Below are 13549 nucleotides of genomic sequence, written 5' to 3' on the forward strand. Positions count from 1 at the left end.
AAACCATCTGATGGAGAGTCAGAGGGGGGGGAAGTGATAGTGGAAGTATAAACTTAGAGCACGAATAGAAGAATTGCTGCAAAGGCTGGGACCCTGTGGTAGCCACGTACGTACTCACAAAATGGTAGCGCCATGGGGTAGAGGGTGGGGGTGGGGGGGGGGGGGGGAATTTTATAATGTGATGTTGATATAATACGACATGAAACGAACAAAGAAAACAACACTTTAGTACAAATGTCATACAAAGAGCACGTCGTTAAATAATACACTTTAATACTTGCCTGGTGTGTTGGTCAAGCAGGAACTAAGGATGGTGCATTTCGCTAATATCCGGAACACCATTTATTCCTCACCCCGAGGCGAGTGACCTTAAGTTTGATTTTAGACGTTCACCATTAAGAACAAAGATTTGATTCATTTATTAACGAAACTCACTCTCTTCTCAGTGCGGACTGACGGCGTCGATAACTAGTCGTTTCACAAATTCATCCCCTTTACATTAATAGTGGTAATGAATGACTGACAACCGTTTGCCACTTACTTTGTGACGTTTATGGTTGCTTAAGAAAGTTTTTAATAATGATTTTTAGATAAATATACTTTAAAAGTCGCATAAAACTAAGTTTCATGTGACTCTCAACTGAGTGTCTTTAACATTAGTTAGCCTTTGAACTCTCTCTCTCTATCTTATAGAGATACACGAGGCAATATTAATGACTTAGAAGATAGATTAACGAAAAGTGAACTACGTTTGTAGCATTTGTAGACTTAGACAAACCTTTTGAGGATGCTGGGTGGAATACTCGCTCTAAATATCTGAAGGTAGCAGGGGTAAAATACAGGAAGTGAAAGGCTGTTTACAACTTGTACAGAAACTAGACGGCAGTTATAAGAGACGAGGTGCATGAAAAGGAAGCAATGGTTGAGAAGGATGAGACAGAGGGCTATAGAACATCGCCGATGTTATTCAGTCTGTACAATGAGCAATCAGTAAAGTATACCAAAGAAAAATTTGCTGTAGGAATTAAATTTCAGGTAGTAGAAATAAAGACTTTGAAGTGTGGCGATGATATTGTAATTCTATTAGAGACAGCAAATGACTTGGAAGAGGAGTTGAACGGAATTGGCAAGGAGGATATAGGATTAATATCAACAAAAGCATAGCAAGGATGATGGAATATTGTCGGATTAAATCAGGTGATACCCAGGGAATTAGATTAGGAAACGAGACACTTATAGATGGGTTTCGCTATATGGCAGAAAAATGACTGATGATGGCAGAAAAAGGAGTTAAAGAATCTAGACTGTCAACGGCAAGCTTTCTGAAGAATATGCGTTCAAGTGTTAGGAGGTCTTTTCTGGAAGTATTTATGTGGAATGTAGCTATGAATGGAAGTGAAACGTGGACAGCAAACAGTTTAGATAAGAAGAGAACAGAAGGTTTTGAAATGTGGTGCTACAGAAGAATGCTGAAGGACAGATGATCAGTTCACATAGCCAATGAAGAGGTGCTGAATCGAAATAGAGAGAAAAGAATTTGTGACAGAAAGTCATTAGAAGAAGAGATAGTTGTCAGAACACATTATGAGACATCAAGGGATCACCAATTTAGTATTGGAGGGACGTGTGGGAGGTAAAAATTGTAGAAGGAGGCCAAGAGAAGAATACAGTAAAAAGATTCAAGAAGATTCACAAGGATGTAAGTTGCAGCAGTTATTCGGAGACGAATACTTGTGACTTCACATAACAAAATTACGAGAATGTCTTACACTGAAGAATCATCATTCTTTCATACCTTAGAACTGCCATGTTTAGTCTCTATTAGTGCTGAGTGATTTTTACACTCCATAATTTAATATTTCTGTACACGAAAAACAATAACATTTTAGTACACACATCATACACAAAATACGTAAATAAATAATACACTTTTCTTGACTAGCTAATTTGGCTGAAGGGAAACTAAGGACTGTACAGTACACTAAAATCTGCAGCAGCACAAAATGGCACTCTCAATCTGAAGCAGGTACTGTCTTATTCTGTATCCTTGGTTTCCTTTGAACTAACTTAACCCTGTTAGCTGTAGGGAGCCACTTACCTCCAAACTACAGAGCATCGTGGAACTGACGCATAAAGAAACCACCCTGGATACTGCTAGTTTAGATTTGTTGACACATCCTTGTAAGATGGCAAGAACTATGCCCTTTACATGAAGTCATTAAAAATCACCTAACTCACATTGAGCGAACAGTAGGGCTCAACAAAATGACTGACAAGGCACAATGCATCTTGTAGAGGGTATAGTATGGCTGTAGTGGAATAATTAATGTCGGGTGATATTTTTAAAGTAATTCACACGACATGAAAACTTTGTGGAAACAAGTCGCTTTACTGGACGCTAGTTTACCCCAGGGAAGTATTTGACCATGGCCGGCCGGGGGAGCAGCTAAGGGAAGCGACAATAGGCAGCTTAGGGCGGCTCAAGCTCTGAGAAAGCGGTAACGGTGCGCGGCCTCCAGCCGCCTTAAGATGAGTGACAGTGAGAGGGTGGTTGACCCCAACTCCATGCTGGTGTACCGGGAAACAGACGGAGAACTTGTACGCCTGTTGATAAATGTCCATCGTCCTGTTTCCTGTGAAACATGCGACAAAGCCGTGCAAAGCTACAGTGGAGCAGTCAACAGAGGTCAAAATATGCGTGTTCGTGACTATAGCAACTTCACGCTGAATTCACGGTCTGCAGAGCCTGAAGTAAATCAGGTGAAGAGCGACAGCATGAAATACGCCGGCCTCTGATGGGAATGTAGGACCAAGGAATTTGAAGTACTCTCCTGGGAGTGTGAATTCCAGAAAACTTGGTGTTTGTGCAGACACTAGCCTTGATGGGTGGTCTGGGGGGAGCTAAATAGAAGTCGAGAGGAAGGGAAATTTTGTAGGAATTTGTTCACTTCCCAGAGCAGGCATTGGTTGGCGCTGGGAAGTGACGCATAATTAACGCGACTTGCGCTGCAATTGGCGTAAGTGAATTTGCTGGAGGGGAAACTGAGGCAAAGAGCGGACTGGCAGAAGTCTCGGTAAAGGTCATCCATTCCCAGCTTGCCTAGAGTGCAGACGTGGCGTTTTTTACTCAGCTTGCCTGAGAAAGAGTGAGCATCTCTGCAGTTTAGGACTTAGTAAATGGAACGATTGAGCTTGGAGATAGAAAGTTTTGGTTCAGCTATGTACTGAACAAGATAGCTAGTAGTGAATAGACGAACGCAGCCTTGCAGCACCATGAGGTCGGCCGACGTCCACACAACGACGACGCTCCGCCATGCTGTATTCGGTGATATTGCGCCCGCCCCGGCCACTGATTAATTTGTTGGATCACGTCGGCAAAGTTTCCACGAGGGTTTCATGGGCCGTGTACTGTAGAATTCTTCTCGCACTTTGCATTATGCCTGGGTCAGTCGATAGGAATTACTTTTGAGTTATCGAGCTTTACTCCACGCAAACGCAATTTATTACCACTGCCTGGTAGGAGAGTCATGTAATGTGATGATTGAAGGTCGTGAGTTAAAATAAATTTGTGATAATCGACTGCATCTGTTTTCAATCAAGTAGTTGAAATCCCAAGTCACTTTCTTAATTAATTTTATGTTCAACATTTGCATCTGGTGTTCAATAGCTGCATATACCATCAATGTGCACCCATTTTTAATTAAAGGTGATCAATTCTGAATCAATTAATGTCAACACTGCCACCGCAGTTCAATCAGGAGTCACAGGGCCTTATTACTTTCTTTTCATTATCCGATATTGGGGCAGTTTTGCACTCTCTGTTGGTTCAAAATGGCTCTGAGCACTATGTGACTCAACATCTTAGGTCATAAGTCCCCTTGAACTTAGAACTACTAAACCTAACTAACCTAAGGACATCACACACACCCATGCCCGAGGCAGGATTCGAACCTGCGACCGTATCAGTCCCGCGGTTCCGGACTGCAGCGCCAGAACCGCTAGACCACCGCTGCCGGCGCACTCTCTGTTGATCTGTTAGTCAATTAGCTGGGGTGAACACACACCAAAACCAGATAAGTGACGGGTGGGGTGTTAAACTCCAAACAATTTAGCCACAAGTATGAAAATATGTCGCAAAACATATGTCCCTAGCCCCCTGAACCAATTTCAGTATGTCAACTGACTACTTCGAATAATAAGAGCACTACTTTCATCACTTTGAAAACACGCAGTTTCATGTTGTTACATGTGAGATGAGTGCATAAAAATTTGCCTGTAATGGCATTTTAATAACAACATGGACAAGGTTCCTCTCAGCTGCTTTATGTTCTCTAAAGCCGTTTTCATTTTTTTTTGTGCTTTGTTGGTAATATGAAATTTCTCCGAGGCAATTTATATGATCTCTTCATTATATGTTAATCTGATCGAACTCTGGTTTTGGTCGTATAATATTTTTCTCTATAAATTTAATGTATATGTTATGTAACCTTAAGCTGTATGTGGACTCAGTATTATTCATTTGTTTGTTGTTATGCTAAGTGTTGCATTTTATTTGTAAATGTTAGTGTACACGGTAATATGGAAGTGTATCACGTGAAATAACTTAAAATAAAAAAGCGTGACATTTTAAATTTAGTAATTAAATAAGATGCTGATTTTTGATATTTCAGGGACGGAATTGACGGATATCAGAAACCGCTCTTGTATCAATTGCATGGCATGGTTTGGTCTACCTATAGGATTGGTGTCCGCCTGCTTGTGTGTTCAGATGTTTCCCAGCTGGAAGCACTCCTTGCTTTTTGCAGTACTGTGCTGCCTTATATTACTACTCTTCTGCAGGTAAGATGATTGGTATATACGAAGGCCTGCTGATAGGCGATTTGAAATTTAATAATACGAGTAAGTTGAAAACGTAAGTAATGTCAGACTTACTTGTTGTTGCAGAGGTACCAACTGATATGCAATATCGATGCCTCTTCCTATGTGCGTGTAATAAATGGTACTTCTTCTTCTGTAACCCTTTTTTTTGTGGACAATGTATAGAGGTGCATCTCTCAAGGAACGTCGAGCACCCTTTTTCATGCTGATGTCGGGGGCCACGTGTTGTGGCGTGACATCGAAATCGTTGACGAGCCGTTATCATTCATGACCGCTGCAATGTCGCCGACGTGCACATCTCTCCCAATGGGGTTTCACACGATACCCTGATTAAAAGTATCCGGAGACATACTGAAACCGGTTCCGTCTTGTCTTGACTTGTCCTACTTCGCAGTAAGTCTTGTAATTTATTTCTTGGGGTTTTCGTGGACCTTTTTGTAGTAGTAGTGCCGCCGGGTGCAGCGATCTGGACGCGTCACTGCGACCAAAAAAATCATGCTATTGTTTTACTTTGTAACGACAATGCTATTTTGTAAATATTTCTGATCATATTTAGGCATTGGAAAGATACACAATCTGGCCCCAAACAACAAAGTTCATTGTTATTGAAACCTGGTTGGTAGGTACTCAGAGAGCGCACAGGATAAGGTTATGATTGTGGATGGGGCTGTAAACAGTTACTGTGAGTTGCACAATCAAACACACAACTTTATTTTTCTAAGAACCACTTGTTAACACATTGTTTTAAAAGATGACAATTAGACAATACGGCTGAAGGCTGAAGGCGTAGTTAAGGAAAACTTTCTAGGCTGAAGGCCCAGCAGCACACCAAAAACAAGAATGGCTCAAGGCCTGGCTTAGAAATCAAAAGCATAGAATAGAAGGTAAAAATTAAAAAAAAAAACAGGCAATTGAAAACAATTAGCGGCTGAAGGCCTACACTACACATCTGAAGGACAACTATAATTAAAACACATTAATAAACATTTTTTTCTAACCAAGAAGTTTCTTTTTAAAGTTACAACAGAACGGCCAAAAGCCTAATTAAAGAAATATTAACTTATTGCACGTCTGAAGGCCACAAACAAATTTGAAACAACTGCTAAAGGCCTGAAAAACAAGTCAGACAAACAATTTAAAATAAAACCCTTCCTTCTTATAAAAACATTTTCCTTTGAAGAATACACACAGCTGAAGGCCTTATAAAAGGGGTTCACGTAAATCCTCCGCTGAAGGCCAAACATAACACGTTGAACAACTAACGGCTTAGGGCCTGGATACAAACAATTTCAGATAGAACAAATTTTTAAGAAAAAAAATTTTTTTAAAATAAAATCAATATTCAAAATTTTAATTTAACACAGCTGAAGGCCTTTACGTAAAATTAAAAAAAAAACTGAATTAATACATGGACAAAGGCCTCGCACAATACTTCAAACTAAAATGAAAATCACAATCTAAAACAAACAGAACCAGTGGTGCTCAGAAGTGTTCCAAGTGTCGGCCTGAGAAGGTAGCTCAAATGTAAGATGAGATGAGAGAGACAGCCAAGAGTTGAAGTTAAATAATCGGATGGTCATCCAAACTAGAGATGGCCCAAGGGCCAACCAACAAGTTAAACAATTCCCTTCCGTCCGACCAACAGCAGAACGATGGAAAATATCGGCTGCGGACTAGGATATGAACAGCACTACAACTTCAGAAATTGGCGTCTAAAAACAGCCAAGGGAACAATATCACTCTAAGCAAAATATGAACCAAACAACTTAAAAGGCTGTCGAACTACATGCCTGCTGGACAGCATCAACACGAAGAGGAAAGGCACACTGCCGTAAAACTATGTAAACTACCAGGGCAGGTAACTGGGGCGTTAATGGCCACAGGGCAGAAAATACCGCTGGTGCACTTCACTGGCAAGTAACAGTCAATTTAATAATTCATCACAATATAGGAAGATGGCTGCAAGATTTCTCTGACTCCAACACATCGAACATTGCTGCTAGCCCAAATGGCCCAGGGAGCAACAACCCAAAAATGAACGAAGAGATGTCACAATAGCTGAGGCTTCATTACAGGTTAACTGATCACTCAACTTCAGCGTCCAGGTACAGTGGCCAATGAAAATTGTCGCTCTCGTAGCTAGCAACTCACGATCGGACAGTGCATGCACGCCGCCAGCTGTCCCAGCCTGCCCTTGTGCTGCGGAACTTCCTCGCTGCTCTGTCCCAACCGTCTGACTGCCTGCAGCATGCAGACAGCATTAAAATAGCTGCTCAGTCAAAACAACACAAGCCACACACGGTTCCACGAAACACTTCCACAAACAACTCGAACAATACTAAAATCAGTGACTGAGAGAACCTATAAGCGGTCGGCGACCAAATACACGTCGTCCAATGAGAGAACCGACCGAACGACCAACCAAGGTCGTCCGCACTCAATTCATGTGTGTCAGCAATGGTCGAGCGAGTCATGGCTGTCTCGACCTCACTGCTGCTCCGTCCCAACTCAACTCCCGATACACGATGACCCAGAAATACTAGCAGTCGATCCAAAGATATAACGACAGTGCTCTTATCGATAAGCGCTGCTGCTGCCACTCACGGGCAGGCAAGCCAGCAACTTAGTGACGCCAGTAAATCGAACAAGAAACGGGACGGCAGTACCGCAAAGACAAGATGCCAAGTAATAAACGGCACGAACACGAGCCGCACACGGCTCAAATGTATATTGTTTTAATATTCTTAATATGGAGTGCGTGTGATGCGCAACCAGTGCACCGTTTATTCACACGCCATACAACGGACTGCGTCGATTATTTAAGATGGCCTGCATTACGTTTCAGTTAAATAATTTTATGATGATAAACTTCCTAGTCTTTTCTAACATACAGGGACCAGAAATATGATTTAATTAGGTGTCAAAAAAAGTTCTGGCTAGCTAACGTAAAATATTACCAGAGATTTTATTATCTGCTTCGCACTGAAATGTAAACATACGGCTGTCACTATTAATATCTTTGTGGTTCGTATTGAAATGTTCACACTAAAAATGCTGATTACAATCATTTTTTAAACTTTCACGGCCTATTTAGTTGAAAGTAACTTCTGAATGAATTTTCATTAATGATCGGTAATTTCCAACAATGAATGAATATCGAAGTCGCGGGTCCAAACGATACATATCGAACTTGCGAAATTAAATCGATCATGCGTCTCTAACGGCGGGCGTTATGGGTATGTTTACGGTGGTCGCTACAGCATCGACAAAAGAAGAGCGTTACAAAAATACTTGTAATTGCAAAGGAGATGACTTACCTTACTCATTGTAGGTGTTGTAATCATGTGAAAGTCCATTATGGTGGTCTGGATGGATAATTTGGAAGAGTCTAACCAAGTATTCTTCCTGATACTCGTTCGTTTTCCGCACTGTCCGCAGTGAAACTGTAAACGGTATTTCAGCGTCGAAACTGTGCTTACGAAGTTTTACACACTTCGAACCACCACAGTCTACTTAGTCCCTTCTTTTCTCGTCCGGTGGTACTCCATATTTCCTACAAAAAGTCGAACAATTTTCTTCGCTGGATAAACATGGAATTTGATTTTTCCATGTGAGAGACTCCGCCGAAGAAACGTCATGAACACGAGACATTCCACTCACAAACGACATAGATCGTCTGGGATTACCTAGCAACTCAAAAATAGTTCATGGAGGTATGTAATTTAGAGCAACTACGGGAACGACGGAAAACAGATAAAAATGACGATCACAAATAATTGATCATAACGCTCATCACCAGAGTCGCATGATGGATTTACGATCGCATGTTCGATATGTATCGTTTGGACCCCGCGACATCGATAGGTAATCATTCAGTTAATTAATATTTCTCTCTCCCCATAGTTTCAACTTTGTGAAGTAATTATTTCGCAAGATGAAATTATTGCCGATTTGGTTAAAGAACTTACACTGTTTAAAATAAATTTTGTTGTATTTTCAATATTATCTTTACACAGCACAGATGCATAAAACTTTTACTGAAATCTCAATTAAAATGCCTGAAATCAAATAAATAACCATATATTAGCAACAAGAGCGAGCAAAAAGTTAAGTATGCGAGAAAAAGAAGTGAGCTAATAATGTCGTGTAGTAGCCTATATAGACCGCAACAAATTACCACATTTCATTCTTTCATTCCTTTACTTACTACTCTTACAGACTACATTGCATTTAAATACTATTGAACTTAAATATCTCATTTTATTACTAAAAAATAATAAAGGCAGATTCAAATACGTTACCTACAGCTGGCGAAAATACGAGAGTGGTTTCAATATTACTGGACATTAATATCGGGGTATTCCACTGAACGTCTTTGTCGCAGCCTGAACTGTGCTGTGAACACTGACCTTCTAAGTCATCCCAAAGGTTCAGCTAGGGCTCAAGGAGAGCCCAGTCAATATCAGAAATGTTATTGTCTATAAACCATGTTTACGTATCGGGTGGTCCAATCCTCAGAATGCATTGTTGTTGTTGTGGTCTTCGGTCCAGAGACTGGTTCGATGCAGCTCTTCATGCTACTCTATCCTGTGCAAGCTTCTTCATCTCCCAGTACCTACTGCAACCTACATCCTTCTGAATCTGCTTAGTGTATTCATCTCTTGGTCTCTCTCTACGATTTTTACCCTCCACGCAGCCCTCCAATACTAAATTGGTGATCCCTTCATGCCTCAGAGTATGCCCTACCAACCGATCCATTCTTCTAGTCAAGTTGTGCCACAAACTCCTCTTCTCTCGAATTCTATTCAATACCTATTCATTAGTTATGTGATCTAATCTTCAGCATTCTTCTGTAGAACCACATTTCGAAAGCTACTATTCTCTTCATGTCTAAACTATTTATCGTCCACGTTTCAATTCCATACGTGGCTATACTCCATACAAATACTTTCAGAAACGACTTCCTGACAGTTAAATCTATACTCGATGTTAACAAATTTCTCTTCTTCAGAAACGCTTTCCTTGCCATTGCCAGTCTGCATTTTATATCCTCTCTTCTTCGACCATCATCAGTTATTTTGCTCCCCAAATAGCAAAACTCCTTTACTACTTTAAGTGTCTCTTTTACTAATCTAATTCCCTCAGCATCAATTCGACTACATTCCATTATTCTCGTTTTGCTTCTGTTGATGTTCATCTTATATCATCCTTTGAAGACACTGTCCATTCCGTTCAACGGCTCTTCCAAACCCTTTGTTGTCTCTGACAGAATTACAATGTCATCGGCGAATCTCAAAGTTTTTATTTCTTCTCCATAGATTTTAATTCCTACTCCGAATTTTTCTTTTGTTTCCTTTTGTGCTTGCTCAATATACAGTTTGAATAACATCGGGGATAGGCCACAACCCTGTCTTACTCCCTTCCCAACCACTGATTCCATTTCATGCCCCTCGACTCTTATAACTGCCATCTGGTCTCTGTACAAATTGTAAATAGTCAACATTGTCAATAGCTTTCTCTAAGTCTACGTAGGTTTGCCTTACCATAATATATTTTCTAAGATAACTCGTAGGGTCAGTATTGCCTCATGTTCCAACATTTCTACAGAATCCAAACTGATCTTCCCCAAGGTCGGCCTCTACCAGTTTTTCCATTCGTCTGTAAAGAATTCGTGTTATTATTTTGCTGCCGTGGCTTATTAAACTGGTAGTTCGGTAATTTTCACATCTGGCAACACCTGCTTTCTTTGGGATTGGAACTATTATATTTTTCTTGAAGTCTGAGTGTATTTCGCCTGTCTCATACATCTTGCTCACCAGATGGTAGATTTTTGTCAGGGCTGGCTCTCCCAAGGCTATCAGTTGTAATGGGATGATGTCTACTCCCGGGGCCTTGTTTCGACTTAGGTCTTGCAGTGCTCTGTCAAACTCTTCACGCAGTATCATATCTCCCATTTCATCTTCATCTACGTTCTCTTCCATTTCCATAATACTGTCCTCAAGAACATCGCTCTTGTATAGACCCTCTATATACTCCTTCCACCTTTCTGCTTTCCCTTGTTTGCTTAGAACTGGGTTTCCATCTGAGCTCTTGATATTCATGCAAGTGATTCTCTTTTCTCCAAAGGTCTCTATAATTTTCCTGTAGGCAGTATCTATCTTACCCCTAGTGAGATATGCCTCTACATCCTTGATTAGCCATTTTGACTTCCTGTCAATCTCATTTTTGAGACGTTTGTATTCTTTTTCACCTGCTTCATTACCGCATTTGTATATTTTCTTCTTTCATCAATTAAATTCATTATCTCTTCTGTTATCCAAGATTTTCCACTAGCTCTCGTCTTTTTACCTACTTATATTTCTGCTCCCTTCACTATTTCATATCTCAAAGCTACACATTGTTCTTCTACTGTGTTTCTTTCCCTCATTCCTAGCAGGCGTTCCCTAATGCTCTCCCTGAAACTGTCTACAATCTCTGGTTCTGTCAGTTTATCCAGGTCCCACGTTTTTGCAGTTTCTTTAGTTTTAATCTACAGTTCATAACCAATAGATTGTGGTCAGAGTCCACATCTGCCCCTGGAAATGTCTTACAATTTAAATCCTGGTTCCTAAATCTCTGTCTGACCATTACATAATCTATCTGAAACCTGTCAGTGTCTCAAGGCTTCTTCCATGTATACAGCCTTCTTTTACGATTCTCGAACCAAGTGTTAGCTATGATTAAGGTTATGCTCTGTGCAAAATTCTACCAGGCGGTATCCTCTTTCATTCTTTACCCCAATTCCGTATTCACCTACTACATTTCCTTCCTTTGGAGGTACAAAAGCTAACAAAATAGGATCATCGATCTGTTTTGTAACACCTCTGTTTTGTAACACCTTGCATAATCATAGCGTTACCCGGCCTGCTGGTAGCTGTTTGGAAGTCACGAGTGATTCCTTCTGCTCACTTCATGCGTTGTTTTACAGCCACCATCAGCAATGCTTGGCAGTCCCTCTCCGTCAGTATATGAGGTCTGACTCGACTTGGTTTAGCTGTAGCACTCAGGTGGCATCCAATGGCTAGTTTATGTTCGAAGTCACTGAGCTCTCCTGATTGATACATTCTGCTGTTAGGTCTGCTTTTTCTCTGTCAACTGCACTGTACTCTCCACCTCAGTTCAGCCGGCCGGTGTGGCCGAACGGTTCTAGGCGCTTCAATCTGGAACCGCGCGACCGCTACGGTCGCAGGTTCGAATCATTCCTCGGGAATGGATGTGTGTGATGTCCTGAGGTTAGTTGGTTTAAGTAGTTCTAAGTTCTAGGGGACTGATGACCTCAGATGTTCCCATAGGGCTCAGAGCCATTTGAACCATCCACCTCAGTTCTTCATGGCGAGTCCAGCTCTTGTGGTATCTAGTGGTCTATTTGCGTTACGTGGGTGAGTCCGGACATCTTTGAACAGACAGTGTACATTGAAACCTCCCTTCAGATCAAAACGACGTGCCAGACTAGGGCTCGAACCCAGAATTTTGTGGCTAGAGCTTCTCAGCAGTATAGAAGAAACATTGAACATAATCTAGCTGTCCAGTCATTACAAGTTTAGGTTCACTCTAAGTCATGACGTTATGGACTGTAATCATACAAATATTCCAGGCACGAGATTCACATTACTGGCATGGTTCACTCGTAGCTTCGTCATATCTTCTGATTCCGATTGTCACACTCCTAAAGATTCTGAAAAATTAAATTCTCAGCTTCCTGGAAACTTCCACTGGAGAATGTGGTACAGTTGTCCGTACTAGCAAGACTTCAGAATTATCTGACTTGGATTCAAATTTTGGTAAATTATTTTGGAATGGCGGAGACTTTCTTAACCAATGTGTAACACATAACAGCGCTGGAAGCAAAATACGTTGCGGCTTTTACAATAGAACTGGCTTTTGCGTCATAATAAGGCTTTACTTTTCGAAAGTTTAAATGCATTATTGCAGAAGGACTTGTTTTACCCCCCCCCCCCCCTCCCGGCTTTCGTGTGTTGCAGATAAAGTACGTTGTAAAGTACACTCATGCTCATAAATTAAGGATAATTGCAGAATGTGGTGCCACACAACGTGACACTACACAAAACTGGCATTGGTAGCATAGGCACTTAGGGAACACACACGACACAGATCTGTAAGTCCACGGTATTGGTGATAAGTTTGAAAACCCGTCCCGAAACACATGTGCTACAAAACGCCACTGTTTCCTGCGCATGTACCCCGACATCAGTATGGGATATGATCAGCATGCACACGTACACAGGCCGCACAACGGGTTAGCATACTCTGGATCAGGTGGTCGAGCAGCTGCTGGGGTGTAGCCCCCCATTCTTACACCAGTGCCTGTCAGAGCTCCTGAAGTGTCGTAGGGGTTTGAAGACGTGCAGCGATACGTCGACCGAGAGCATCTCAGACGTGCTCGATGGGGTTCAGGTCTGGAGAACAGGCAGACCACTGCGTTCGCCTGATATCTTCTGTTTCAGAGTACTCCTCCACGATGGCAGCTCGGTGGGGCTGTGCATTATCATCCATCAGGGGGAAGGTGGGACCCACTGCACGTCTGAAAAGGTGGACATACTGGTGCAAAATGACGCCCGATACACCTAAACTGTTACAGTTCCTCTGGCAAAGAAATGCAAGGGTGTATGTG

General features: G+C 41.5%; 1 protein-coding gene across 1 annotated transcript in view; it reads left to right on the forward strand.

The window, feature by feature from the left end:
• Positions 1 to 13549, forward strand: part of LOC126253071 (solute carrier family 22 member 7-like) — a 561992-nt gene that overhangs the window by 39922 nt on the left and 508521 nt on the right. The gene's annotated exons all lie outside the window — the stretch shown is intronic.

Source organism: Schistocerca nitens, chromosome 4 (assembly GCF_023898315.1).
Source record: "Schistocerca nitens isolate TAMUIC-IGC-003100 chromosome 4, iqSchNite1.1, whole genome shotgun sequence".
Classification (NCBI taxonomy): domain Eukaryota; kingdom Metazoa; phylum Arthropoda; class Insecta; order Orthoptera; family Acrididae; genus Schistocerca; species Schistocerca nitens.